Here is a 27,247-nt window from a genome sequence, read left to right on the forward strand (position 1 = left end):
GCGATTTTAGCATGTAAATCTTAGTTGTGCAAAAATAAACCTTTTTTAGATGCAAAGCCACTACACACCATTTTGTTAGGCTTATGTGGTCGAAAAAATAAGGAAAATACAAAATCACGAGGAATCCACTTTTATTGACAATATACCGACGCACAGACAGCGCATTGATCAAACAAAACAACCATCGCAATATCAACTGAAATTATTGTCTATTACTGAAATTATTGTCTATTATTGTCTATTACTGAACTTTTTGTTGAAAACAAAAATATTTGAATGGGAAGAGACTGTCACTGGCAAACATGGTTACAGACCCAACAACATTATATAGTATCTCCTCCTCGTGGAGAAAAGCACATGATATGATTAGAATACACAAAGTAAGCAAAACAATAAAATCATTCCAACATTGCCTAAAATGATAAGATAAATGATAAGCAATATAACAATTAAGATGTAGAAACTATGGCACAAGGGAACGATGAGTGGATGAGAGTGAAGCCGTAATTTTGATTAAGACAATGAGTTTGTTCAGAACTTTTGAAATGTACAGCGACACAATTCAGAACATGGGCCATTCTTACAGTATTATTCTCCCTGTACACCAAGTCAGAACTGTAGGATAAATAACGGGGGCATATAAGCAGACAATGAACGCTCTTACAATATTTGATGATGACATTTCTCTAAAACAGGCTATAGGCTACATGTGCACCACCAAGTCAGAACAATAGGCTAAGTTGTGACGGGGAGCGAGACCAAATTCTTCGCCTGTGGGAGGCGGTAAAAAAGTTTGGCATTTCTCAACTTTATGCAAATCACAAGCGGCGAACGCTGGGTGACCAATCACATTGAGATATGAACCTCCGCTATCATAGCTGGTTGTATTGACTTCAAGACACTGAATGGCATCAATGAAGCCTATGGATTGATTAGAATATAATATAACTTTATTGTTCCAAGGATGCAAGTGGTATATACACATGTAGTTATTACCAAGCATGAGATCCCCACATTGTAGGGGATTTAGGGAGAAGGGGAGGGGTTCACCGACGCAGCTGATATAACCTAGGGGATTTAGGGAGAAGGGGAGGGGTTCACCGACGCAGCTGATATAACCTAGGGGATTTAGGGAGAAGGGGAGGGGTTCACCGACGCAGCTGATATAACCTAGGGGATTTAGGGAGAAGGGGAGGGGTTCACCGACACAGCTGATATAACCTAGGGGATTTAGGGAGAAGGATGAAGTGAAGGAGGGTGACTAATTGAGGAAATATGGTAGTTAAAGAGACAGTGCTCAACAGGAATCTGTGTATGTGTGTGTGGCCTCACCTAGTGTCTGGATTGCCTCCCCTGCTGCATTGTTGGCCCCCAGCCGTGCAACATCCTGCAGAGCAGCAGACCTCTCCTCTGACACACGGCGGGGGGCTGCAGGTTCCCTCCTGGTCCTCGTGTCCATCCTCATGAAGTTATGCAGGACACAGGTAGCCTTCACACATGCTTGAATTCTCCCAAGAGGGAATCCCAGATGGCCCTGGTCACACTCGACAATTCACCCAACCGTGCAGTGCCCTACACGGTAACTGTAGGCAATCGTTTTGAAAGAATCTCCAATTGCAAGGTACAATAAATATCTGTAGAAATATGTAATTATTATTAGACTTTTACATCCCCAGGTTATTGTGGATTACTAACGTATAATATCTCCTATAACAAATCATGATAACATTGGACAGATAGATGCATGTGCAAACACGTGCATGTGTAGCATGTGACAACAGCAGAATCATATTAAGGCCTTCATACAAACTTTCTATGCTGAATTCTTGACACCCAAATCGAATTTGCTGCTATATGTTGCCAGCACACCCAGAAGCGAGCCACTCTGGGCGGCCGGAGCGGCAGGCGGCAATTTATCACATACTAATGTACACAAGCCGCTAGCATGAGACACATGGGCTACCAACAGCTTACTACACAGCATAGTATTTCTTTCTTAGCTGCTGTATACATATCTCCCTGGTATATTACATCATTTATGTAGCAGAATACAAGACATATTTTTGGACGCACTGTTGTTGTGCTGTGCTCATTTGAACGTGGCGTCTGACATTCTCTGGATTTATGGTCCATTCAGGACTGGGAACTCAAAAAGGTTGAAACATATTGTCTGTGATCTTCAAGTCAGAGCTCTAGAAAGAGGCCCGAGTTCCGACTATTTTCCCAGCTGTGTTGAATGCACCGAAGTCTGAGATTTTCCAATTCCGAGTTTCCAGTTGTTTTGAACGCGGCAGAAGTCATGCTGGATTGACAGCAGGGCCAATGTTTTCAACCTTTTCTGGCCCATGGTGTTGCATGTGAATGTTTATCCTTTTAAGCTTGGAAAAGAGACCCTTAAACCCAGACCACACACCCTCTCCACCGAATAGCAGGCAGGGGAAGCAAAATAGTGATTGCTTTGCTACGCTTGCAGTTAGCCATTGATTAGTTCTAAACCACATTTTATTTGTGATTTCCGACTTATGTAATGTTTATGTCCAATGGCCGAAGAGCACCGATACGTTTTATCTATAATTTCTCATTTGACAAGAATTGAAAAGGATTTTCCAGTAGATTGTCGACGTGATTCAAGATGACCGCTTGTCTAGCTTGCTAGCTAAGATTGTGAAAGTATGATGTTGACATGATCAGTCCTTGAGCCTTCTTGGATGGGCACTTCTATGGCAGCACCCAAGAGGGGCGTGAACTGCCTAGCTCTCCCTATAGATTCGGCGGTGACATAATGTCCCAATGAGTGACATAACACCGAGCCAATCACGGCGCAACTAGAGAAGATTAAACGCCTATGCTCTTTATTTCCGCTGGCTGCCTCTCCACCACAGAAAGGACTGAGCTAGGCTGAAACACCTGCATTTTGGAGCTGCCTTACTGAAGAGACCATGTTTGTATGTGGCTTTATTAGCTCAAGGACATTGTTTGTAAACTGATATGTGACATGAATGAATGCCAAAATAACATGCAAGGCTCTGCCTGAAAGAAAAACAGTGAAGCACTGGATATCGCCTTATTAGCTCACTGCCTAATAGGCATACAGAAAAGTCTACCCAATTCACCTAAACTAAAAGCAAGGCCTAGGCCTTGTGATGATGTTCCTGTCTGTGAACCATTTTCCTCTGTTTCTACCCACAAACAAGTTATTTACTAGATTCTGTTTAAGACATTTTGTTAAAACAAATACCAGAATCTGGTTACTTTTAGGCTATCATTTATTTAGAAATTATTTGGTTGGTTTGGTATCGCCAACCTGCTCCCTCACCACCGCTGGCATGGCACCTAGGTGAACGCACCACTGAAGTCACACTTTTGGGCACAGGGTGCCCGCCTCTCATTATCAGACACTGTGTTAGCACTGTTCATTAAGAATGTACCTGTTTAAAAGGAGTGAGTATTACAAGTTAGGGTAGGTATTTTAAGAAGCCCGTTCGCCATGTAGTTGTTTGCTAAAGTAACATGTTGGTTGTTCACTCCCACACAAATGTAAGTTTAGCCTATGAAATGTTTACGGCAAAATGTGTATATTCATTGGACAATATAAAAATTGGGAATTAATCTTACCAGGACAGTGGACGTGACCTTCTGAGTTTAACGGCAGTTGGCATCCATTATGTTGCATTACTGCCCCCGACTGAACTGTAATATAAACCCATTTTACTTTGTGATACAAAATGGGAAAAGGGGGGAGGGGAATGTACAAAAATAAATAACTAACCCTACACTCATTAAAAATCCACTACTCGACCCTATCTGCTCCTGCACCATGCCAACGGCCTTGGAGGACGGGACACCACCACTCGACACACCCTGTAACTCTTCTGAAATCAAATCTCATATACCCAAATACTTCTCTGCAGCTGCCACCACATCTATTTTCTGTGATTTGCGTCCCATTTCTGCAATACAGTTGTTAACTATTGCTATGAACGCTAAGAAGCCAACCTTACTGAAGCATATATCAGTCATTGGCCTATCCCTCGGTGCTGGCACAGATCTACTACCCTTGACCCATCCTCCTCTATTTTCTTCACTGCTTCAGAATACAACACTTTCTGCACAACTCTGACTCTAGTCACCTCAACCTGCCTCTCTCGCACCGGACGCTTCCGATCCCCAGCAACATCCGTATTTATTAATGGATACTGTCATGGAACATTCTAATCAAGTGAGAGTGACTCATTTCTTCAAACAATCGTCTTTATTCAATATCGATTAATTATAGCAATAATGAGGCTGGTCGACACTACACCCTTGAGTGTTAGTAACCTAACCTTTACACAAATGCAGAGTACTATATATAGCTCACACTAAAAATACTTAGGTGACTATCCCATGCAGACCAAGGAGCATCATAAGCCACTCTGGGTTCATCCAGTCGTTTTCTGCACAGGGTTGTTGTCTTAACCCCACCCTGGTTTAGTTTCCCAGATGCAAGGACGATTTAGAGACAATAAGGGATCGTTCTACTCCTAAACTATCCCTAGTAAAACACATTCTTGTCTATGTAATGCAGTGTTTAATTCATTTGTTAGCTCAACCATCTCCAGTGACCATACGCCCAGATTAGCTGCAGGGAAATATTGTAGAGACCATAAAAACACAGACACTAGTAGGACAGACATGACTTACTATTAGTTCAATATGAATTGTTAACCAGTAAAATCAAATAAATACGTAATTTTCACCCTCACAATCCCCATTAGCCCTGGGGTCTGGCAAAATTAAGGCAGTTAAACAATGGGCATCCCTATAGTTGACACACACAACTCTATCCACCGAAACTACACAATCCTCTATCCCATGCCCTTCTACACATTCCCCACATTTTGGAATCTCCCTCCAACAAACTACTGCGACATGACCATAAACGTTGCACCTGAAACAGAGCAGTGGATTCAACACAAAGGTTCTAACAGGATAACTGATATATCCTAACATGACTTTGTCAGGTAGAGACTGACTCAAAAGGACAGTGACTCTGTTAAACCACGCTCACAACCGGGTCTGCGTCGCACCAAACAGCGGGCACCACAAACACCAGGAATCTTCAACGTCATTAACTCCACCTCCACACTTAACGCTACCCCAGAAAGGACGTCACATTTTCACCGCGCCCTGTTCAAGTAGCCTAAAGGCGTCCGCATGCTTTCCCAGCCGAAACAGTTCAGAAGAGTTTGTGCATACTGTGTATTATGATGACATTTTGTGATGTTTTTCTTTTCGTTTTGGACTTTGGTACGAGTTTTTTTGGTTGTTGGGGCACACACATTTGCGGCAAGCCGAAGTCGGTAGCCGAAGAGTACACCCATTCGTCGGTGATTATTTAAGAATCCCTTCTGTTGACCAAAGTCTTTGTTGTCAATCAATGAGAGACGACTCATTTTGATGCACATTTTTCCATTTATAAATACTGCACCAAATATCTGAGTTAGATGTAAAATTGCTCAACTAAAATCTCCTGGGCAAAAAAACGTCAAAATCAATTAGATTAATAAGGACTATTTTGAGGAAGCGTATACTGTCTACGGCGTCTCAAAATGGACAAACAAGCAAATGTATTTTAAGGGAGTATGCGAGCACACTTGTTAGGTTCTCCTAGCGTACTTGGGCTGCCGCCAGCCTCGAACGGAAGCATGCTGATGCTTTTACTGTCGTCTCTTCTCAGTGAGCCGCGCGCTTCAGAGACCACACTAGCCCTTGATCATAACTCTCAGTTCCATTACATTATACATAGGAGTAAATGGAAGGCTGTACCGGGGAGTTTTGTTAAGATCCCCGATGCTCAGTCGGAACATTAACATGCATCGCGTGCCGTACGGTTTCAGAAGCATAAGGACTTCATCTTTCATATCAGTGAGAAATTATTTTCATAAAACAAAAGGTTAAATTAATACACACATTTATAGGGTTCACACATGGCCATATTTCCATGTTTACAGCGCTTGTTTACAGAAGACAGATGGAAGACAGTTAAATATCACAGCTAGTCCACTCTATCTGCGTCTCTGAACACATTTGTGTAAATGACTAAACAGGAGGACCACAAAGATGTTGTTACTGAATAATACTGTTGGCTGCAACTGTTTTAAAACAGTGTGTACATTAAGTGTTTATTTTGCAATTGTGAAATATTTTAATATGATGAAAGTAGAGGGATTTATGTTCTAGAACCTTACCACAATTGAGAATCGATTCACGTTTATATTGAGTATTTGTCTGTTTTCACTTCCAGAGCCAACTCGCCTTTAAACAGAACATGTAAAGTCCTTGGACTACAGGAGTAAGGTTAGGTTCCTTTAGTTAACGATTGGGCCACACGTCTTCTCAATCGATGCATCCTTACAGCTTTATATTAACTGTAATATATAAAACAATGGCAACGATGAACTAAATACACCAAAATGAACAACATTTCCAGGAGTTGTACACAGATGGTCAGGGTGGTGGAATCTATTGATCAAACTAAGTTATTAAGCAAGGTCTTCAAGGTAGGCTATCTATATCACCTTTACCTTAATGGCCAATGGAGTCCACAACGGGTCCTAATTGGTTGTTCTCCAGTTTAGAGTCCACTGATGTTCCTCTTGAATATCAATAGCCAACGAGCATCAACCCCCCCCCCAACCCTTATTTGATTGGCCAATGTCCAGCAGACAATGACTGCGTTTCAAACTCACAAAAGACACACCCTCCTCCACTTACCCTAGTCTTATGCTCTTTTGGGAATCCTGCTGCCATCTTTGTCGTTGGTCCAAATGATTAGCTATGCAAGGGAAGTTGGCAACTTAAGTCCCTCGGTCCTCATTTTCTGTTTATGTTCACTTCGGGACCTGAAACGCCCCATAATTAAATTTGCGATGATTGTACATCAATCAATCAAGTTTATTTTATATAGCCCTTCGTACATCAGCTAATATCTCGAAGTGCTGTACAGAAACCCAGCCTAAAACCCCAAACAGCAAGCAATGCAGGTGTAGAAGCACGGTGGCTAGGAAAAACTCCCTAGAAAGGCCAAAACCTAGGAAGAAACCTAGAGAGGAACCAGGCTATGAGGGGTGGCCAGTCCTCTTCTGGCTGTGCCGGGTGGAGATTATAACAGAACTATGCCAAGATGTTCAAAAATGTTCATAAGTGACAAGCATGGTCAAATAATAATCATGAATAATTTTCAGTTGGCTTTTCATAGCCGATCATTAAGAGTTGAAAAACAACAGGTCTGGGACAGGTGGCGGTTCCATAACCGCAGGCAGAACAGTTGAAACTGGAATAGCAGCAAGGCCAGGCGGACTGGGGACAGCAAGGAGTCATCATGCCCGGTAGTCCTGACGTATGGTCCTAGGGCTCAGGTCCTCCGAGAGAAAGAAAGAGAGAAGGAGAAAATTAGAGAGAGCATACTTAAATTCACACAGGACACTGGATAAGACAGGAGAAGTACTCCAGGTATAACCAACTGACCCTAGCCCCCCCGACACATAAACTACTGCAGCATAAATACTGGAGGCTGAGACAGGAGCGGTCAGGAGACACTGTGGCCCCATCCGAAGATACCCCCGGACAGGGCCAAACAGGAAGGATATAACCCCACCCACTTTGCCAAAGCACAGCCCCCGCACCACTAGAGGGATATCTTCAACCACCAACTTACAATCCTGAGACAAGGCCGAGTATAGCCCACAAAGATCTCCACCACAGCACAAACCAAGGGGGGGCGCCAACCCAGACAGGAAGATCACGTCAGTAATTCAACCCACTCAAGTGACGCACCCCTCCTAGGGACGGCATGAAAGAGCACCAGTAAGCCAGTGACTCAGCCCCTGTAATAGGGTTAGAGGCAGAGAATCCCAGTGGAGAGAGGGGAACCGGCCAGGCAGAGACAGCAAGGGCGGTTCGTTGCTCCAGAGCCTTTCCGTTCACCTTCACACTCCTGGGCCAGACTACACTCAATCATATGACCTACTGAAGAGATAAGTCTTCAGTAAAGACTTAAAGGTTGAGACCGAGTCTGCGTCTCTCACATGGGTAGGCAGACTGTTCCATAAAAATGGAGATCTATAGGAGAAAGCCCTGCCTCCCGCTGTTTGCTTAGAAATTCTAGGGACAATTAGGAGGCCTGCGTCTTGTGACCGTAGCGTACGTATAGGTATGTACGGCAGGACCAACTCGGAAAGATAGGTAGGAGCAAGCCCATGTAACGCTTTATAGGTTAACAGTAAAACCTTGAAATCATCCCTTGCCTTAACAGGAAGCCAGTGTAGGGAAGCTAGCACTGGAGTAATATGATCAAATTTCTTGGTTCTAGACAGGATTCTAGCAGCCGTATTTAGCACTAACTGAAGTTTATTTAGTGCTTTATCCGGGTAGCCGGAAAGTAGAGCATTGCAGTAGTCTAACCTAGAAGTAACAAATGCATGGATTAATTTTTCTGCATCATTTTTGGACAGAAAATTTCTGATTTTTGCAATGTTACGTAGATGGAAAAAAGCTGTCCTTGAAACAGTCTTGATATGTTCGTCAAAAGAGAGATCAGGGTCAAGAGTAACGCCGAGGTCCTTCACAGTTTTATTTGAGACGACTTTACAACCATCAAGATGAATTGTCAGATTTAACAGAAGATCTCTTTGTTTCTTGGGACCTAGAACAAGCATCTCCGTTTTGTCCGAGTTTAAAAGTAGAAAGTTTTCAGCCATCCACTTCCTTATGTCTGAAACACAGGCTTCTAGCGAGGGCAATTTTGGGGCTTCACCATGTTTCATTGAAATGTACAGCTGTGTGTCATCCGCATAGCAGTGAAAGTTAACATTATGTTTTCGAATAACATCCCCAAGAGGTAAAATATATAGTGAAAACAATAGTGGTCCTAAAACGGAACCTTGAGGAACACCGAAATGTACAGTTGATTTGTCAGAGGACAAACCATTCACAGAGACAAACTGATATCTTTCCGACAGGTAAGACCTAAACCAGGCCAGAACTTGTCCGTATAGACCAATTTGGGTTTCCAGTCTCTCCAAAAGAATGTGGTGATCGATGGTGTCAAAGGCAGCACTAAGGTCTAGTAGCACGAGGACAGATGCAGAGCCTCGGTCTGACGCCATTAAAAGGTCATTTACCACCTTCACAAGTGCAGTCTCAGTGCTATGATGGGGTCTAAAACCAGACTGAAGCATTTCGTATACATTGTTTGTCTTCAGGAAGGCAGTGAGTTGCTGCGCAACAGCTTTTTCTAAAATTTTTGAGAGGAATGGAAGATTCGATATAGGCCGATAGTTTTTTATATTTTCCGGGTCAAGGTTTGGCTTTTTCAAGAGAGGCTTTATTACTGCCACTTTTAGTGAGTTTGGTACACATCCGGTGGATAGAGAGCTGTTTATTATGTTCAACATAGGAGGGCCAAGCACAGGAAGTAGCTCTTTCAGTAGTTTAGTAGGAATAGGATCCAGTATGCAGCTTGAAGGTTGAGGCCATGATTATTTTCATCATTGTGTCAAGAGATATAGTACTAAAACACTTAAGTGTCTCTCCCGATCCCAGGCCCTGGCAGAGCTGTGCAGATCCAGGACAGCTAAGCCCTGGAGGAATACGCAGATTCAAAGAGGAGTCCGTAATTTGCTTTCTAATGGTCATGATCTTTTCCTCAAAGAAGTTCATGAATTTATTACTGCTGAAGTGAAAGCCATCCTCTCTTGGGGAATGCTGCTTTTTAGTTAGCTTTGCAACAGTATCAAAAATAAATTTTGGATTGTTCTTATTTTCCTCGATTAAGTTGGAAAAGTAGGATGATCGAGCAGCAGTGAGGGCTCTTCGGTACTGCACGGTACTGTCTTTCCAAGCTAGTCGGAAGACTTCCAGTTTGGTGTGGCGCCATTTCCGTTCCAATTTTCTGGAAGCTTGCTTCAAAGCTCGGGTATTTTCTGTATACCAGGGAGCTAGTTTCTTATGACAAATGTTTTTCGTTTTTAGGGGTGCAACTGCATCTAGGGTATTGCGCAAGGTTAAATTGAGTTCCTCAGTTGTGGTTAACTGATTTTTGTCCTCTGACGTCCTTGGGTAGGCAGAAGGAGTCTGGAAGGGCATCAAGGAATTTTTGTGTTGTCTGAGAATTTATAGCACGACTTTTGATGCTCCTTGGTTGGGGTCTGAGCAGATTATTTGTTGTGATTGCAAACGTAATAAAATGGTGGTCCGATAGTCCAGGATTATGTGGAAAAACATTAAGATCTACAACATTTATTCCATGGGACAAAACTAGGTCCAGAGTATGACTGTGGCAGTGAGTAGGTCCAGAGACATGTTGGACAAAACCCACTGAGTCGATGATGGCTCCGAAAGACTTTTGGAGTGGGTCTGTGGACTTCTCCATATGAATATTAAAATCACCAAAAATTTGAATATGATCTGCTATGACTACAAGGTCTGATAGGAATTCAGGGAACTCAGAGGAACGCTGTATATGGCCCAGGAGGCCTGTAAACAGTAGCTATAAAAAGTGATTGAGTAGGCTGCATAGATTTCATGACTAGAAGCTCAAAAGACGAAAACGTCATTTTTTTTTTTGTAAATTGAAATTTGCTATCGTAAATGTTAGCAACACCTCCGCCTTTGCGGGATGAAAAAAAAAAAAAGTCAGCCAAAACTTAAAAACCAACATTAATATGGAGAAGTCAACATATGAGTGTAAGTAAAAACGAATGTAAATAAGTTAGAAATTGTGCTACTAATGCACATGACAGCTCAAACACGTATCATAAAAGTAATGATGTTTTTGTTTGGTTAGCTTTTGGAAATGTTAACTTGCGTAGATAACTTTCCCTGACATCACACTTACGGCTGCAAAGGGTCAGAAACTTTGATACATTTCTGGAATTTTTCCATGGGAAGTTGAGCCCTGGAATTTGGGGAATTTTGCTTAAATTCATCAAAAAAGTTAGCTTATAACAGTGAACCTTTGTGGGATACACATAAGGCAATTCTAGGTCTTGTGGCATATTTTGGTTAAACTACCCTCAAGTCAGTGGAATTGCAGCCCTCTGCAAGCACAGTGTATTCTTCCATCACATGTGCAGTGCACTCTTCCATCACATGTACAGCTGATTCTCAAGATCTTGCACACTACTGAGATGCTATTGATCCCACACTACTACACTGTCTGAGCCAAGGACTACATGCTTTCTGGTAAATTTAGAATACAATACTGGGTGGGGTGAATATATTTTATATGACATACATGATTTTTGTGTTAACTAGTAAATAGTAGCCTACAGCAAAGTATGTTTAAATAATTTCTAACTTAACAATTTCTGCGAGTTAGTTTTTTCTACCATGTGGGGTTTAGCTTGCTTGAGCCTGCTACCTGAGGAGTGTTAATTCACCTGTTTCCTTACATGTTTCATTTTCTTTTTAAAATATCTTAGAAAGGAGGTGTTTAATCAAACGGCCTGTCTATCTGTACTTGGAATTGTATTTGGTTTTTTTTCCTAATCTTTACAGGAAAATGCCATCATCTGATGTGTGGAGACATTTCACTGCAGCTAATGTAGAAGGAAAAGCTGTGTACATTTACAAATTCTGTGCTAAATCATATGTGAAGGATGCAACAAAGATGCAGAATCATCTAAAGTTCCCTCAGCGCTCACAACAAGCAACCTCTGACAAATCCCTCTGATTCATAATTTTCACCTCAAATAGAAGTAGACACCTTATCGACAGCAACAGCTCATGGTCCTCCTGGAATCAGAAGCGTTTGACTCAATGGAGGAACGTAGTCAGAGAAATGCGGATGAATGTCTTGCTCGAGCTGTTATGCATTTAGTTCACCTCTGATGCTCACAGGCAATGTGTTGGAAAAGATTTCTGAATGTTCTTCGCCCAGCATACACCCCTCATACCAGACATGCTTTATCTACTCATTTGCTGGATGCAGAGTTCAATTGAAGGTCAAGCAAATCATAGAAAACAGACTATTGCAATCGTCTCTGATGGGTGGTTGAATGTTCGTGGGCAAGGAATAATTAACTAAATCATCTCCACCCCTCAACCAGTATTCTACAAGAGCACAGACACAAGACACACCGGTCTCTACATTGCTGAAGAGCTGAAGGCAGTCATCATTCACCTTGGACCACAGAAGGAATTTGCACTGGTGACAGACAATGCTGCGAACATGATGTATGCTTGGTCTAAAGTGGAGGAGTCCTACCCTCACATCACACCCATTGGCTGTGCTGCTCATGCATTGATTCTGCTCCTCAAGGACATCATGGCTCTGAAAACAATGGATACACTCTACAAGAGAGCCAAGGAAATGGTTAGGTATGTGAAGGGTCATCAAGTTATAGCAGCAATCTACCTCACCAAGCAAAGTGAGAAGAATAAGAGCACCACATTGAAGCTGCCCAGCAACACCCATTGGGGTGGTGTTGTCATCATGTTTGACAGTCTCCTGGAGGGGAAGGAGTCTCTCCATGAAATGGCCATATCACAGTCTGCCGATATGGACAGCCCCATCAAGAGGATCCTCCTGGATGATGTATTTTGGGAGAGAGTGATAATCAGCCTTAAACTCCTGAAACCTATAGCAGTAGCCATTGCACAGATTGAGTGAGACAATGCCATCCTGTCTGATGTTCAGACTGCTTGCAGATGTAAGAGAAGAAATCCGTACTGCCCTGCCCACTTCACTGTTGCTCCAAGCAGATGAAACTGCAGTTCTGAAATACATCAAAAAGACTTCTGCCTGAAGCCCATACACGCTGCAGCGTACATGTTGGACCCCAAGTACGCTGGCAAGAGCATCCTGTCTGGTGCAGAGATCAACAAGGCCTATGGTGTCATCACTACCGTGTCTCGCCACCTTGGTCTGAGTGAGGGCAAGGTTCTTGGCAGTCTGGCGAAGTACACGTCCAAGCAAGGGCTTTGGAATGGAGATGCAATATGGCAGTCGTGCCCACATATCTCATCAGCCACCTGGTGGAAGGGACTTTGAGGATCTTTCCCCCTGTTGTCTCCATCATCCTCCAAATCCCACCAACATCAGCCGCCTCAGAGCGCAACTGGTCCTTGTTTGGGAACACATACACCAAAGCACGCAACAGGCTGACCAATACAAGGGTTGAAAAATTGGTGGCCATCTGGGCAAATTTGAGGCTTTTTGAGCCTGACAACGAGCCATCCTCAACAAGGTTGGAAAGTGACAGTGAAGATGAGGCCTCAGTCTGATGTTCAAGAGGTGGACATTCAGGAGGTCACGGGAGAAGACATGGAAGCCTGAGAGGAAGACACCCAAAGCTTTAGTTTCTAGACTATCATTGAAGTAGCCTGGTCTATTTATTTATTGGTCAAATTACTTCACCACCAGAGCACTACACAGCTGATTCAAATAACCAACTCATCATCAAACTTTGATTATTTGAGTCGGCTGTATAGTGCCAGGGCAAAAACCTAAACATGCACCCAGACGGGGCCCCAGGACCGAGTTTGGGAAACCCTGTTCCAGAGCGCGCGTTATTTATGTGATAATGCCCGAGAAGCCGGTGTTGAGGAAATAATGACACTAGTGTTGTTATGCCCGAGAAGAAGTCCAAACACCGGCTTCAAGGGCATTAACTAAATGGTGTCTAAAAGAAATGTGAGATAATGTCTAGATGCTTTTTATAGTGGAGATCAAGTTCATAAATTGCTTGCCTGGGCTGATGAGACAGTCAGATTGCACAGTCAGAGTAAATAGGCATTTTAACGGCATAAATTTAGCCGGTAGTAACTTGTGGAATAGACAATGGCTGGAATGGCTGGAATGCAGTGGGTCTCCCGGGTGGCGCAGTGGTCTAGGGCACTGCATCGCAGTGCTAGCTGCGCCACCAGAGTCTCTGGGTTCGCGCCCAGGCTCTGTCGCAGCCGGCCGCGACCGGGAGGTCCGTGGGGCGACGCACAATTGGCATAGCGTCGTCCGGGTTAGGGAGGGTTTGGCCGGTTTGGCCGGTAGGGATATCCTTGTCTCAGTATGTAAAAAAAAAAAAAAAAATGTAATAAAATGTATGCACTCTACTGTAAGTCGCTCTGGATAAGAGCGTCTGCTAAATGACTAAAAATGTAAAAATGTAAAATGCAGTATTAACCAATCAGCATGAAGGATTAGACCCTACCACAGCTACCGAGTGGACAAAGCTGTGGACAGCGCTACCGAGTGGACAAAGCTGTGGGCAGCGCTACCTAGTGGATAAAGCTGTGGGCAGCGCTACCGAGTGGATAAAGCTGTGGGCAGCGCTACCGAGTGGATAAAGCTGTGGGCAGCGCTACCGAGTGGATAAAGCTGTGGACAGCGCTACCGAGTGGATAAAGCTGTGGGCAGCGCTACCGAGTGGATAAAGCTGTGGGCAGCGCTACCGAGTGGATAAAGCTGTGGGCAGCGCTACCTAGTGGATAAAGCTGTGGGCAGCGCTACCGAGTGGATAAAGCTGTGGGCAGCGCTACCGAGTGGATAAAGCTGTGGGCAGCGCTACCGAGTGGATAAAGCTGTGGGCAGCGCTACCGAGTGGATAAAGCTGTGGGCAGCGCTACCGAGTGGACAAAGCTGTGGGCAGCGCTACCTAGTGGATAAAGCTGTGGGCAGCGCTACCGAGTGGATAAAGCTGTGGGCAGCGCTACCTAGTGGATAAAGCTGTGGGCAGCGCTACCTAGTGGATAAAGCTGTGGGCAGCGCTACCGAGTGGATAAAGCTGTGGACAGCGCTACCGAGTGGATAAAGCTGTGGACAAGGGCAGCCACGTAGAAATAAATAGTCTGAACCATAACAGAAGTGGGGGTGTACATTTGGAAGCTTTTATTTTAATATTTATGTAAAACATATGTCCCGCTGCATTATAAACACTATTTTTTAATTAGCCGTGGTGGAAAAAGTATGCAATTCTCATACTTGAGTAAAAGTAAAGACACCTTAATGACTCAAGTAAAAGTGAAAGTCACCCAGTAAAATATTACTTGAGTAAAAGTCTAAAAGTATTTGGTTTGAATATACTTAAGTATCAAAAGTATAAATAATTTAAAAGTCCTTATATTAAGCAAACCAGATGGCACCATTTAAAATATATATGCCAAGCCAGGGGCACACTCCAACACTCAGAAATCATTTACAAACTAAGCATTTGTGTTTAGTGAGTCCGCCAGATCAGAGGCAGTAGGGAGGGCTAGGGATGTTCTTTTGATAAGTGCGCGAATTGGACCATTTTCCTGGCCTGCTAAGCATTCAAAATGTAACGAATACTTGGGTGTCAATGTATGGAGTAAAAAGTACATTATTTTCTTTAGGAATGTAGTGGAGTGAAAGTAAATGTTGTCAAAAATATAAATAGTAAAGTACAGATACGCTCAAAAAACTACAGAAGTAGTACTTTAAAGTATTTTTACTTAAATACTTTACAACGCTGTAAATTAGCGTCATTTAGAGCCGGGGGGCTTTACAAGTAGACCGTCAATGTAAGTAAGAATGTGTACTTAACTGACTTACCTAATTAAATAAAGGTGAATAAAAAATAAAAATGTTGGCCTTAGTAGATAGCAAGCAGGAATGAAAATAGATATCTTCCTGGTATGGTGAATGCACATAAAAAAACGTATGGGCATAACAGGCCTTCAGCAGCCCTATAAGGAGGGCCACCCCTCCTATTGCCTAAACTAGCATAGTGGTCGGCAATAGGTTTGGCCTTTTCTCAGCTAATAGTCGTCACAACAGAACATAATAGCAGCCTACCACACATTCACCACCCACCACACATTTCAAACCACATTGGATGAAGTTGCCCGTTTTCAACACTAACCAAAACAATTTGACCACTCCCTCTATTTTCCTCCAAACATAAATACTGCAATTGGTGTGAACGGGATCCAATTGATTAAGCCACCCCATTCAACAATAAGAATTTTACTTTCAACAAGTGTAGGAAGCCCAGCCGTGAGGCCGGGCATCAAAAAATTAGTTGATACTCATAATGTTCCTCTCCACGGAAATCTTTAGTAAAAGGCGAAAGATTTATGCGATCTGAAGAGAAACCAGAGTGTACTATCGATAGCTAAACACAGTTCAGACCCAGTTCTCAGCCTTACTCTTCATAATCATGGTTAAATGAAAAACAAACCAAAACACAAAATCACCGATACAACACAAACACACATTTCAGTCCACCACTGCAGATAAATAAATAAGTTTGACAAGTGTCAATGCTTTATCATTTCCTTCAGTCTTCACACAAACGAAATGCACGCTGGGCATTATATAAATCACTTCCTGTTTGACCTATTCATTCGTAAAAATTATTTCATCTGCAACGCCAGTGTAATTTCAGCAACTAAGAAGAACAATTTTGGCGTAACAGTTTAGCTACCATCAAGTCTACTATCAAAATTGGAAACGATGTTCAATTTGTAATATTTACCGACGGGACGAAATACAATACGCTTCTACATGGATCAAGCGCATGCGCCGTTGAGACCCGCAAGCAACTTCTTCACAAGGCAGTCGTGAGAAGCAGGGATGAGGGGCGGCAAAAATGATATTCATATCGGCAACATTTAATTGCTGGGCTTAACACAATTACATGTAACCACTATCTGCAACAATGTATCAACTTTGAAATCTGAACGTAATAGTTTAGCAACATGTATTATGGTACTACGGGTTAACTTGTCCCCACTAAGAACAATGTCTAATTGGTGACACAAAAAAAGCAAAGTTTGGAAAGAAAATTGGTATGTGAATGATGGTCATACTTAGGCGAGTAAACTGTAAAAGGGAAATAAATGGCTACAGTTGACACTTTTAGCTATTTGATGAAATGTTTTATTATAAAATGGGACTTTTTTCTTTGTTGTTCCTTAGCCTTACAATATGTACAATTGCAAATATTATTTGAATAATGCAAGATTTGAAATCCCAGCAGTCTTTAAAATGACATTCAGGAGAAAAAAATTAAGTTGTTTTTAATTAATTTAAACAAGTATTTATTGGAATCGAATATAACTAATAACATGTAATGACAATAACTTGTTACACTGTTATTGAATTAATGAATTGAATTAACATCAATGTTACACTGAATTAATTCAGTGTAACATTGATGTGGAAACTCTTATGCTCTGCTACTGCACAATTCTAATGTGTACATAGGTCACAAATGAAGTTATCTTCAGTAAAATTGGAGCACAACTCATGTGCCCACCTCCTGTACTGCTCACACCTAATCCAGTCCCCACCTGTGACTGAAAACAGCTCCTCACAGAAAATACATTCTGCATCCCCTTCTTTTGTGGCTGGTTGTGTTGCAACAACCTTCTTTGACAACAACCTTCTTCCAACACTTGATAAACAGGGCAAAATAGAAACAGGCCTATAACAGTTAGGATCAGCTTGATCTCTCCCTTTAAATAAAGGACAAACTGTGGCTGCATTTCAAGCAATGGGAACCTCCCCAGAAAGGAGAGACAGGTTATAAAGGTTGGAGATAGGCTTGGCGATGATAGGGGCAGCAACTTTAAAGAAAGGGTCTAAACCATCTGACCCAGATGGTTTTTTGGGGTCCAGTTTAAGGAGTTCCTTTAGTACCTCGGACTCAGTGACCGCCTGCAGGTAGAAACTTTGTCGCGGGGCAGTGGAAAAAGAGGGAGAAGCATCAGGATAGTCACATTAGAAGGGGTGGGAGATGAGGAAATGTTGGACGGGCAAGGAGGCATGGCTGAGTCAAATAGGACTCCTGATTTAATGAAGTGGTGGTTAAAGAGCTCAGCCATGTGCTTCTTGTCAGTAACAACCACATCATCAACATTAAGGGACATGGGCAGCTGGTTTATTCTCCAGGTCTATAACCGTTTTCCAGAACTTCTTGGGGTTAGACCCATAGAGAGATAACTGCTCCTTAAAGTAACTAACTTTGGCCTTCCGGATAGCCTGAGTGCACTTATTTATCATTTGCCTGAACGATAGCCAGTCAGCCTGAGTATGCGTGTGTGTGTGCCGAGCCGAGCCTTTCGCCAAATGCAATTCTTGAGGTGGAGTAACTCTACAAGATCACGGTCGAACCAGGGCTTGAACCCGTTTTTAATTCAAATTTTCTTTATGGGGCGTGTTTGTTAACAATATCACTGAAAATATCAAAAAAAGAAGGTCCAAGCGTCTTTGACAGAGGGGATCAAGCTGATTCTATACCATTTTACAGAGGCCCGTTCATGAAGGAAGGCTTGCTCATTAAAGATTTTTAGCAAGCGTCTATGACAAATCGGGACAGGACGTGTCACTGAGCAGCCATTACGAACACAGGCTGTAAAACAGTGATCACTAAGGTCATTACAGAAAACACCAGATTGATACCTATCAGGATTATTTGTGACGATAACGTCGAGGAGAGTAGCCTTTTCTGGGTGTTTGGAATCATACATTGTGGGATTGGTCATTATCTGAGAAAGAATTAGGGAGTCCCATTGCTTTAAGGTGGTTTAAGCATGTCCCAGTTTAGGTCACCAAGCAGGACAAATTCAGACTTAGTGTAAGGAGAGAGCTTAGGGCAGGTAGGGTACAGGCCGGTGCTGATGGAGGACGATAGCACCCAGCAACAGTCAACAAAGAGCTATTTGAAAGTTTAATGTATAAAACCAGCAAATCTAATTGTTTGGGGACAGACTTGGTGGAGACAACCGAGCACTGAAGGTGTTCCTTGGTAAAGATACCCACTCCCCCACCTTTGGAAGATCTGTCTTGCCGAAAAAGGTTATAACTAGAAAGGTTAACAGCAGTATTCAAAACACTCTTCCTTAACCATGTCTCAGTAATTACCAACACATCTGGATTGGAGGTGTGAACCCACACTTTCAATTGATCCATTTTAGGTAATAAACTTCTAGTATTAATGTGCAGAAAATACAGGCTTTTTTACGAGAGCATAAATCCGTGAAGCAGATAGAGCACAAGTCAGAATTGGGGCTAGCAACAGTAGATGGGCCAAGGTGCACATTTCCAGATATCAATCAGCAGTAATACAATCAGGGCACGGCAGAGGACAGGGAGAGCTCCGCAGTGCTGATTTATGACACCTGAATGTGCATCAGATGGCAACAAGATCATATTATACAGCAATTTCATCAGGTAACATGAATACAAAGCCGGCGAGAGGTGGTTAGAATAGGATGGGAGGCCAAAAGTCTGTGTAACCAATAGAGAGTCAGAGTCCCGAGTGTGGGTACAAACATAGTCTGTCCCACAGTTGGGTAAAGAAAGTTTGTAGTCAACAAAGTATGCAGGAGTCATGAGGCAAATAACAAAATAGCAAAATGCACATTTGCTACTAGTGCGGTTGCTAACATTGCATAAATTGTCTAAATGACCGGTAGAAACACATTCATAACCATAAAGAGGTAACTAGCCCCCTATCTACATTTTTCTCTCTAAATGAGTGGATTGTTTATCTGGAGGCTTTCCTACTTGTATATTTAAAAATCTATAGATCAGACTTCATTGGAATATATCTACAATTTCAAAAGATTTGATCAACTTACCACAAAATAGTTTTGTTGAAATATCTCCAAAAGTTGTGATGACACAGAGGAAATGTTTTCTTGAGCAAGACCAGTGGCAGCCAGGGAAAGTGTTGGGAAAATAATTTGGTGACATCTTGTGGTCTTAATGTGAATTAAAGGTGTGGGGCAGTTACCCCCAGTTCCCTAAATGTTGTTTGGCCTACTACAGGTGATATAGTCTATCGCCCAGAAAAAAAAACACGTGTTTTTTATACTTTTTAAGACATTTTGTTATAACAAATACCAGAATCTGGTTACTATTAGGCTATCATTTGTTTGTGAGAAAAACATCTCTGCTCTGTCTGGCCTCCCGACTTGCTGTATGGTTAACCATCATGGCGCTTGGTGACATGTATGAGAAAGATTCAGGACCATGGTCGTGCCCTGGAACCGGTGGTTTTTGGCTTCACCGTAGTCTACCACCACTATGATCTGGACTCAGATACCCTTGGGAATGGTAGGGCAGAATTATCACTGTCAATGTGATTGTCAAGAGAATGAGAGACAATCACACAGTCAAAAGACAGATAGCTAGCAACAGAGTGGCAATAGAAGGATGGAGAGATGGAGCTCCTTAGTTTTTTAACCACATTAATCATCCAAGTGTACATTTTACAACTATTTATTCATATTTCCAAACCAACAATAATAAAGTATAATCTCATCTCTCAGGTGTTGCAGTCTTTCCTTCTGCACATCAACAAGGCCCACTACATTGCCTCTAACTGCCACGGGGCCTTCTTCAAGGCTGACCACAATGGCTCAGAAATGGAAGGCTACAGCGGGGCCCTGTGTCAGCTACGGACCCTCCTCTATATCACCAAGGGAATGCTCCACGACAACTGTCCCGGGCAGCTGTATGGAGAGCAGGACGAAGAGCTGAGCAGGAGGTTGGTGAGGTAGTACACCTCCATGCACAATGTGTGCTTCTATGGCCGCTGCCTGGGCTTTCAGGACAGTCACCACCAGAGAAAGATGCTATATAGAGTAGACTCATGAGACCATAGACCATTAAAAAATATATATAATAAAACATTTAATTAATCAGGTTTACTCCAGGCAGAGCTAAATATACTTGGTGGTACAGTAACCGAAAAAGGTTGAGAACCACAGCTATAAAAGGCCTGTCACTTTTTGGCAATTGGTCATTGTGAAACATGGACTAAGCTGGTGTATGATACTGAAATCCACATTTTCCCTCTGTCTCCCCAGTTCTCACCTGAACCCCTCGTAGGAACCCAGTTCTTTCTCTCCTCTCGCCCAGACGGCCGTAGCCCACTCGGTCAGCAGGAAAATGACCATGGCAACGTTGGACCTCTCCTGGTGGGGGCTCCCGTCTGATGGGCGAAATAGAAAGAGCACTGGAGTAGGAAGCCACGGCATTTGGATGGAGTCCCATCATACTTGTCTGGGAGGGACAGTTGGGCATCGCTGACCTGGGCGGACTGCTGGGTAGGATGGGGGAACTGGCTCGCTGGGACGACTCATGGTAGAAGGCCCTCCGCTATTTGAAGGTGAATCCTCTCAGTTGGTGTCGAGGTGGTGGAGGACTCTGAGGACCTCACCCATAGCCGCACCCAGTTGCACCAGCTGATCGTGGTGTTGGTGGAGTAGGTGTCCCTGTTCGTCGATCGTCTGGGAGATTGCTTTCTCTTCTGCTCATTCCATATTTTGAGGAAGTATTCTGTAATGGAGATGCAGGGAGTCAGGAAGCCGGTGCAGTTGTTAAGTTTAATAATGACGAATATGGAGCGATACAAAACAAGAGAAGCGTCTGGACATGAAAACAGAACCATTACTGCCTGATGAGTGAGGCTGCGGAGTGCGAGATTAAAGGGATGTAATCAAGGTGGTGATGAAGTCCAGGTGTGCATGATAATGTGGCGCAGGTGTATGTAATGATGGTTGCCAGGTGTATGTAATGATGTGTTTCCAGGACCGGTGGTTAGTAAACCGGGCAACGGTAAGCCGGAGCGGGAGTAAACGTGACAGTACCCTCCCTGGCGCGCGGCTCCAGCCGCCGGATGACTACGGCCAGGGGGACAGCCCCAAGAGCGAGGAGTGATGTTGGGATCTAGATTGTCATCCATCGGGACCCAACACCGCTCCTCTGGACCGTACCCTTCCCTCTCCCTGTCTTTGGTGACATTTGTTATCAAGCAGCTCCCTCCATCTCCCGTCTGCTGATCCACTTCCATGGAGGAGGCTTCGAGCCCAGACTTCCAAATCCCATGAGGTATGTAAGCCAGGGATAGTGGTAGTGGTGTGATGCCGGAAATGATGAACCCCTAATCTCACAGTAATTAAATTAAGGGTGAGCTCAGAACTTACCATGATGTTTACTTTCCTTCTGTTACATTTTCCTGTCACATCTCCATTTTGTTATCCTTCCATCCGCCCTCCATCAACCACAACTATCTGAAGAACTGGTCCATGGATCTGAATGCCCCCATCCTGTCTGTGGACTTCTCCCTGGCTCCTGAGGCCCCCTTCCCCAGAGCCCTGGAAGAGTGCTTCTACACCTAGTGTTGGGCCCTCAAGAACTGCCATTTTTCAGGTCAGTGTCATTGCCACTGTTTTGGAGCTAAGAGACAAAGAAAAAGGGTTTCTTAGCTAGACAGCGTACCCTCAGGTCAATAATATCGGCACATCTTTTATTGCATTATTACAACAACCATCCGTCTCAGAGCAGCTAGTACTGATTGCTCTGCCCCAGGCTTCACGACTGAGCGTGTGTGTCTGGCTGGGGACAGTGCTGGGGACGAACCTCTGAATACCGTGTCCATGAGGGCCATTGCCTGCGGTGTGCGCTTCCCGGATGGTATTATGGCTGCATATCCTGCTAACCTGCACACCACTGATAGCTCGCCCTCCCGCCTTCTCTGCTCCTGCTATCAAGGCACAAGGCGAGACCCAAATGCAGAAACAGGAGGCAGATGGTTGGAGTCTTACAATGTTTATTAATCCAAAGGGGTAGGCAAGAGAAAGGTCATGGACAGGCAAAAAGTCCAGGAGGTACAGAGTGGCAGACAGGCTCATGGTCAAGGCAGGCAGAATGGTCAGGCAGGTACAAAGTCAAGAAACAGGCAAGGGTCAAAACCGGGAGGACTAGAAAAAGCAGGCGACAGGGAAAGCCGCTGGTTAACTTGGAAACATACAAGACGAACTGGCATAGAGAGACAGGAAACACAGGGATAAATACACTGGGGGAAATAAGCGACACCTGGAGTGGGTGGAGACAATCACAAGGACAGGTGAAACAAATCAGGGCGTGACACCTGCTGCCCTAAGGGGGGATCTTCAAGTGTATCAATGCCGACACAGGTACGGAAGGAAGGAAGGAATGAAGGACGTGAAAGGAATGAGAGTATTAGAAGGGAGGGAGCGAGGGAGGGAGGGTAAAGGGGTGTGTGGGGTGGAGTCAACGCATTTAGGAAGACAGGTTTATATGTTGAGAGGGATGGAAAAGATAAAGAAAGCAAAGGAATACACATTTTACTGTAATGGGTCTATTTTACCTTGTTCACTAGTCTTTCTAACACTCTCCACTATTGATGGTCTTTCCACTTAAATCTCTCAGAGTTTTCTGTCATTCTTACTCCGCTGTCAGTCCCCACAGGCCTCTGCAGGGGATACGTTGTTGGATGACTCTGTGATGTTCGCCAAGAAACCGCACGATATCGGCCAACCAGTGACACTGAGGGTGGTGGAGGACCTCTCACATGGCTTCATCGGCCTATCGGGACTCGCTAGGGAGATACAGGTAGCTTCAGACATCTCTGCGTAGAGCGAATCAGAGAGTACTGGCAAGAGACCAAAGTTTGAAAGGACCAATCATGGGGCTGGCCCATCAAATGGAGGGGCCGAACAGATGCCTATAAAACCCAGGGGAAAAAACGAGTTTTATTGAGAAAAACTTTTACTTACTATAACTGAGTTAACATATGTGGTTGTCTTACCCAGCTACCTGAATCAACTAACTGTAAGTCGCTCTAAAATGTACATAATAACTTTAATCACTGTGAAATTCTGACAAGTGTGCTGAAATATTTTATATATTTTATTTATACAAATATCTTGCATGTGAAATGTAATACTCAAGTTTAATGGTCGAATAATAACTTATTGTCAAGTTATACATGTTCTAAGTATTTGCCTTTTATGGAGCCTAGCAAATATCGGATAAAAATTGTAACACTGTAATAACGAGGCTCTTAAAACCTTTTATACAGTGAATACTTTACATAAAGGTCAAACAAAAAGCTATACAGGCGCGCTAGAATGAAAAAGTGAAAGTGACGTATCGGATGCAAGGGTGCCTGAACTACGGATGCCGCTGGAGGGCAATATTTTCTCCCTGTTCCGCTTTTCCTTTCGTAAAAAAGGAGAGAGGGGCTGTAGCAATGGAGGGGGTAACTGTAGGGCACGTATTTGACGCCGAATGCATCCTCAACAAACGTCCACGAAAGGTATGAAATAACGTATCTTATCATAATTTGAAAACATGAGACCCTGTTCAATGGTTTAACTCTTTCCCAATCTTCTCCTTTGCAGGGGAAGTTTGAGTATTTGGTGAAGTGGAGAGGGTGGTCGTCCAAGTGAGTAGCTATTTAGCAAGCAGCTGGCTGAGCTAAACAATGACAACAATATATCCCTTGAGCCCCTGCAACCCCGGATTTCTTTCACATCCGTAATATTTACAATCGGAGAATATTCCCGTGTTTTTGGATAGACTGCATGATGCATGGAAGAAAGACGATGGTGTTCGCCGTTTCTGTGCCTTGCTTTATTTTCTTTAGCCCGAGCAGTTTATGTTACGATGCCAAATCGGTATCCAGTAACGTGAGCAGGCATCACCCTACTACGGTAGCGAACTGTAGCAGCGGAAATATGGAACGCCCACTATTTGCATGCAGCCGTGCTTTCGTCGTGCTAGTTTACCAATAATGTTTCCATACAAAACCATCTTTGATGTAGCTGAATGTAAATCTCCGAGCTCCAGTTTCAGCCATTTAAATATACGCTAGCCCTAAACAATGAACAGCTACTCTCTCAATATTTGTTATTATTCAGCAAATAGTCTTAATATTTTATTTAGACACAACGTGAATTCTGTTTATTTTTATTTTTATATGATGTGACTATCTGACATTGTATCTGAAAAAGGGGATTTAAACTAGATCCACCTGAACAGAGAATTCATGGTTTGACATTATATGTGTAATGTCTCTCTAATGTGCTCTAATAAACTGTTTTTTTTTTTATAATATCGGTTTTCTTTACAGACATAACAGTTGGGAGCCTGAAGAGAATATCCTGGACCCCAGATTACTGGCTGCCTTCCACAAGAGGTGTGTTATTGATATCATACTACAGTGGTTCAGTGGTTTGACAAGAACCCCTTCATAATTAATGTAGCTACATGGTGTATTAGAATTGCCCTGGTCAAATACATCCTTCCTCCAATCCTTGAAGCAATCACTTATCTGACTTAACCAAATTGGTTAAATTAAACGTTCACTTATCCAGTTATTAGATCTGTAGTTCCTTCAAGTAAGGAAGGATGCATTTTTAAAGAGGGCAGAACATTGTCAGTGACTGTATCTGACTGTATCTGACTGTGTGTGTGTGTGTGTGTGTGTGTGTGTGTGTGTGTGTGTGTGTGTGTGTGTGTGTGTGATTTCTACAGAGCGCAAGAGAGGGAGCTACTCTTCCGTAAGAGAGGGAAGAGGCCAAGGGGACGTCCACGGAAAATTCTGGTAATCATCGCACTGTTGCTGCTATTGAAACATAGAAGATTTAGTCACGACTCACTACAACAAATGCAGCAAATTCACTTCCTTTAGTCATATTAATTATACTTGTAATGTCTTCTCAATGATTGAGCCATTATATTTACAACAGTAGCAGCAATCCATTTGTTTGTTTGAATGATGAATATAAAAACCTTCCTCTCTCTCTCCTTCTTTAGGAACCAGAGCCAACTGAAACCAAATCCGACCGCTCCTCCTCCTCCTCTTCATCCGGCCTGTCCTCCTCTCCCTCCTCCTCTTCCTCAGAAGAAGAAGAGGAAGACCACAGGAAGAAGGCCAAACCGGGTCCTCGCCTCCGCAACCTCTACCCCGTCCCCCAGAAGAGGCCCCAGATTGTTGTGGCCAAAAATGAGCCTGTCCTTAAAAAGCGCGGGAGAAAACCGCTGCTCCCCGAGCTGAGGGCTTTGAGACAGGCAAAGACCCGGCCGCCCCTCCCGCCCCCTTCTCCTTCTCGCCACCACCAGGTCCTCAGGCCCCCCCGCGAGCCCTTCAAAGAGGAACCCAGAGGGGGGGTGAAGAAGCCTCTACAGCCAGCCAGTTTCACCTACACTGGCCTGAGCTCCAGCCGGGGCTCCAGAGATGAGGTGGCACACCAGGTGGCTGCTGGAGGGGCCTTCTACCAGGCAGGGGTCTCCAAACCTGGGCCGCTGAACTCCATTTGGTCAGGTCGCTCCATGTCGACCAACACCCCCACCCCATCCTCTCCATCCTCCTCTTCCTCTCTCAGCAGACCTCTCCCGCCTTACAGTAAGGGCTGGTCAGATCTGAAGCGCTCCCTCTCTGTCTCCGACGCCGGCAGCAGCAATGGCAGAGCAGAAGGGCTCAAGGTGGCTTCCTCTCTAAAACCAGGGGTGTCTACATCCACATCACTCTGTCTCCACAGCTCCAAGATCTCCAGTGGGTGCGGGGGCTCTCCAACAGCATGTAGCCCAGCTCAGCGCTTCCCAGCTGGGCAGAGGAGGCAGCAGGAGGGCCCAGGAGGTCAGGCAGGGATGGTGGTTCAGCAGCAGGGAGCCAAGCCCCCCTCCTCTACCCCTCCCTCGGCCAGAGACCGCATCAGTCAGGCCCTCAGCCTCCGAGCTCTCAACCTGCAGAGCGTAAAAAAAATTGCGCCCTGCAATGGTCTCCAGGGAAACGGAACCTCCGGCACCACTGGAGTTGCAGTTTCGAGGTTGAGCCTGAGAAGCAGTGCCAGCCCGGCAGGAAAAAGAGCAGGGGGAAGCATTAAAGAGACACACACCTCGTCTGGGCTGAACCAGGGCCTGGTCTCGGGAGGGTTAGGGGGAGGGGCACTGCACTCTGGAAGCGTGCCACCAGCCAGAGTGGAGAGGGGGGAGAGAGGGAAGGACACTGGGGCAGAGACGGAGAGAGAGATGGACAACAAGGGACCAGGGGGTGTAGAGAGGGGGAATGGAAGGGTGGAGAAAGGGGGGAGTGTACAGGCACAGGGGGGCGTGTCCACGGCCCGCAGAGGCAGAGCTAACGGGGGGAGACAGGAGGACAGGAAGTCAGGACAGAGCCTTACCGTTAATGAGCGGAACTCCCGGAGCGGTGACAACTCCCGGACCCTTAACGAGCTCAGCACGGGTGACTCAGATGACACCAGCAGCAGCGAATCAGAAGAGTGTGACTCCTCCCCCTATCCCGACAACAACAACAACAGGGCCCGCCTTGTCTCTATGGAGATGGAAACGGAGACGGACTGGCGGCCGGCGCGGAGCCTTCTAGAGCACGTGTTCGTCACGGATGTCACCGCCAACTTCGTCACGGTAACAGTGAAGGAGTCGCCGACCAGCGTGGGGTTCTTCAACGTCCGCAATCACTAA

At 44.3% G+C, this 27,247-nt stretch overlaps 1 non-coding gene and 1 pseudogene across 1 annotated transcript; one reads left to right on the forward strand and one right to left on the reverse strand.

The window, feature by feature from the left end:
* The first annotated feature begins 465 nt into the window (after window positions 1–465).
* On the forward strand, window positions 466–27,247 carry LOC120037141 (annotated as a pseudogene).
* LOC120037146 lies at window positions 15,989–16,104 on the reverse strand. Its single transcript, XR_005474770.1, has one exon. It is a non-coding gene; the product is annotated as a U5 spliceosomal RNA (small nuclear RNA).

Source organism: Salvelinus namaycush, unplaced genomic scaffold, assembly GCF_016432855.1.
Source record: "Salvelinus namaycush isolate Seneca unplaced genomic scaffold, SaNama_1.0 Scaffold159, whole genome shotgun sequence".
NCBI classification, from domain to species: domain Eukaryota; kingdom Metazoa; phylum Chordata; class Actinopteri; order Salmoniformes; family Salmonidae; genus Salvelinus; species Salvelinus namaycush.